This window comes from Balaenoptera ricei, chromosome 18 (assembly GCF_028023285.1).
Source record: "Balaenoptera ricei isolate mBalRic1 chromosome 18, mBalRic1.hap2, whole genome shotgun sequence".
Taxonomy (NCBI): Eukaryota; Metazoa; Chordata; class Mammalia; order Artiodactyla; family Balaenopteridae; genus Balaenoptera; species Balaenoptera ricei.
The window spans coordinates 55,468,148-55,472,045 of NC_082656.1; the positions used below are offsets into that span (position 1 = coordinate 55,468,148).

Below are 3,898 nucleotides of genomic sequence, written 5' to 3' on the forward strand. Positions count from 1 at the left end.
TGGTAAAAGGCAATCTTTATGAAAACTTAAGAATACTTTAGTAAAAGGCAACCAACGTCACTCTAATTTTCTACAAAAATTACCTCTCTTCCTCCTACCTTTTTTTCCCCTTTGAATGGTACCTTTTATAGCATATCAACACACAAAGGTATTTATATCACTTTTACTTAAGTTAGCTTTTTAAATGACGGTTTTCTTTTCTGATACACTGAATTTATCAAAAGGCACCAAGATTAGAGTCCTATGTAGTTTCAGAATTTTGTTCCTTTTTAAGTTCCTCTAGAATAATTTTTGTCATAAAAGGGTAACTCTAAGAACCAGAAGAAAATGAATGATACAACACAGTAACTTGAAACTTGTACCATCCAAAAGGTATAAATTTATTAATAGATTCCTTGAACTTTTCATTTAGGACAAGAAGTCAGAACAACTTTCTGAACATAAACATAAAAATAGAGCACATTTATTAACAGTAGGAAAACTCTAAGTTTATAGAGGTATTAAATCTTACATAATAACATACAGCCAAAAGCATTAGAAATTCACTGCCAGATAGATATTCTGAGGCATTATCCTGAAAACATGTCTGGTACATAGCACAAACATATAACAAAGTATGGCATTTATTTCACAGGGAGGAAAGATAGGTTTCATCACAAAAAAGATTTACTAGATTTCAGCTTTGATTAATTTTAGAGATATATTCTAAAGATAAAAAAGAAAAACAAGATTCACCCCTAAAATAAAAGTCTTTATATATATATAATCCATTATTAATAGTCTTTATGCTCTTACAATGTAAAACATTTAGAAACTTTTGAACTCTAAAAATTTTGATCTGTTAACCTATTGGTCTTAACACATCCCAAATTCCCTTCTAAGAATCACATTGATGTTTTTAGTCCATCAGTCCAATACAGATGGAACAATTCTATTTCTTTTTCTTCTTCTTTGGTGGTTCACCCTCAGAGCTACTATCTGTGCTGCTGCTGCTATTACTAGAAGAGCTGGCATCTCTTCTGCATCAGAGGGCGAGGAAGAGCTTGTGGAAGAGGCTGAAGATGACCTGGAGGAGCCTTCATCAGCGTCACTGTCCTCTGAGGAGGATGAGGTAGACGTCTCTTCACGCTCTGATGAAGAATCACTGGCTCAACTGTCACTGCTATTGCCACTGGAGCTGGTTACACTCTTAGACCTTTTTTTCTTGGTCTTTCTTTCTACAGTAGTTTCTCCAATGCTTTCTTGTAATAATAATCTGTTTTCTTTTTTCTTTTAAAGCTTTCTTTAGTTCTGCTGTTCTTTTTTTTTTTTTTTTTATGGCTGTGTTGGGTCTTCGTTTCTGTGCGAGGGCTTTCTCTAGTTGCGGCGAGCGGGGGCCACTCTTCATCGCGGTGGGCGGGCTTCTCACTATCGCGGCCTCTCTTGTTGCGGAGCACAGGCTCCAGACGCGCAGGCTCAGTAGTTGTGGCTCACGGGCCTAGTTGCTCCTCGGCATGTGGGATCTTCCCAGACCAGGGCTCGAACCCGTGTCCCCTGCATTGGCAGGTGGAGTCTCAACCACTGCGCCACCAGGGAAGCCCAGTTCTGCTGTTCTTGAAGGCCTATGTAGGTACTTTCTTTTTCCTGTGCATTCATAAGTCCCATGCCCAGATTCCAAGCATTTCTGACATCTTACATGTTGCTTACTTGCTTCCGCTTGTCTCCGGGCTGTGAGCCGATGCATGGGAGTCGCCATCTTCCAGAGGCCTGTTTTGTACCCCGTTTCTTGCAGGCAAGACTCCAGCCTCTGTGACATTCCCCGAGTTCCAAAGGGCAGATTTGAACAGTTGCTGATCAAGGGAGGAGAAGCCAAGGAACCACCTGAGGCAAGATTAAAGGGACCAGAGAAGCTCATCAAGATTAGGAGACCCACCACCTGAGACAAGATGAAGGGAGCACACGCCCTGCACACACCCTAATCGTGTCATGTCAGAGATCCCACCCTTGACCCATTGTTTATAAAACCCCTCACCAAATCCTCTGGGGTTGGGACACATAGTTTTCTGAGGCAGGACCCCACTGTGTCCCCCTGTGCCTGGAAAAACAACAAAGCTATTCTTTTCTACTTCACCCAGAACTCTGCCTCCGAGATTTGATTCGGCACTGGTGTACAGAGAGGCCGAGCTTTCGGCATCAGTGACTTGCCTCTCTCAATGAAATATGGTAACCCTTCATTGGAAGCTGAAGGGAGGGAGAGCCCATTTCTTGGCTACATTCACCCGGATTGGAGTTTCTGTCAGGATGAACTGGGGGTAGAGATGGAGAGAGCAGGTTGGCTCAGATGTACAGACTCTCAGTGTTCTTACTGAGTTTTAGTAGGTTTTCTCGAATAAGTGTGTATGCCATTAGGACAGTTTCCAGACACTCAGCTGTTGTTGTTTTTCTTCTTAAAAATACTGTTCACTGGTTTTGCTTATTTTGCCAGAGAGAGGGTCCAAAGGTCTCCTCCTGCTGTTACCTTGGAGGTGGATCTCTGATCCCTTTTGAGTCTTTTTCATGAGATTCTTTTCTTTATCGTTTGGACTCTGTGTATAACCCATGCTGAAAACAATGGCAAGAAAATTTAGTGTTTCTTTGAAATCCTTTAAGTGTTGCAATTTATTCTATCATTATTTTACAGATGGAGAAAAACCATTATTAAAAGATTTTTTTGTGGATAGATAATGAAATTAAGGAGAAAATTAGTATAAGTAACAATTCTTAGTGTATTAACTCTAAAACCTTTTGGTACCTTTAAAGCTATTTTAAAGATTCCAAGCTGTATCACTCCCTGTGTAAAAAGATAACCTTTTATTTTTGTAGCTTTAGTATCAAAGTTGGAAGAAAAATATGGCTATCTATTGTTCTCATCTCCTTCACAGTCCAAAGTATAAAATTGTGGAAGGGGTTAGAATATTATTAGCATCTTGAAGAGACATTAAAATATAACTTTCACTAGCTTTTCATGTAAGATAATGATATTAACTAATTTCACCTCTCAGTGTTGTGAAGATTAAGTTAAATACAAGTTCATATATGAAAGGTCAAAAAATCTGGTACCTTGTCTACAGTAGACATTCAATAAATGTTAACTTTCCATTGCTTTCTTTAGAGCCTCAGACATGTGAACTGAGATTCATTATTTCTCTCATTCTGAGATTATTCTAAAGCCAGGTAATTGAGGTCATGACTGAAGGCAACCTCTCTGCCATTTTACAGTGAATTAAGCTGAAGTTTGTGTTGCTCCGATGATGACAGGAGAAGATTTATGTCTGTTCCTTTCCCTCAATTCCCAGCACTTCACTTTCTCTTCAATCCAAATGAAAAGTTTCACAATACTTCTGTTTTAAATTCCAAGTTGCCTGATGGTCCCACCCATCACATATAGATGTAAATTTACAGTGGCAGATCAGTTATATAAATATTCTTAAAAGCCCTTATTGTTAGGAGATTCACATATTCATTCATCCATTCAGTTGTTTATTCAACAACTCAAATTACGTGTTAGGTGATGAATCTAATATCTCTAAGACACAGAGCCTACCCTATAAAACTCATAGTCTGTTAGGGGAGCTAGGCATTATGGCATGTGCTATGTAAGGGATTTTTACTAGGCAATTTGGGAGGAAGAGGAGGCGTGAGTTACATAAGAAGTAAAGAAATGATCCTCCCTTCCTTATTTTAAGGATCAGTCCTTAAATATTCAATATATATTTAAGAAAAACATAAAATATTTATATTAGTGGGGATGGAATTGGAAGATATGTGTATATGTGAGACTTTTTGAAGCATCCAGACAGATCATGTATTTAAACCTATAGAAGCCAGGTTACTGTTCATTTAAGTCAATAATCTTGAATTTGGAGACTCAGTCTTTCAT

At 38.6% G+C, this 3,898-nt stretch overlaps 1 pseudogene; it reads right to left on the bottom strand.

Annotated features, from left to right (window-relative positions):
* Nucleotides 1-931: 931 nt before the first annotated feature.
* Nucleotides 932-1,735, bottom strand: LOC132352616 (zinc finger CCHC domain-containing protein 10-like; annotated as a pseudogene).
* Nucleotides 1,736-3,898: the final 2,163 nt, after the last annotated feature.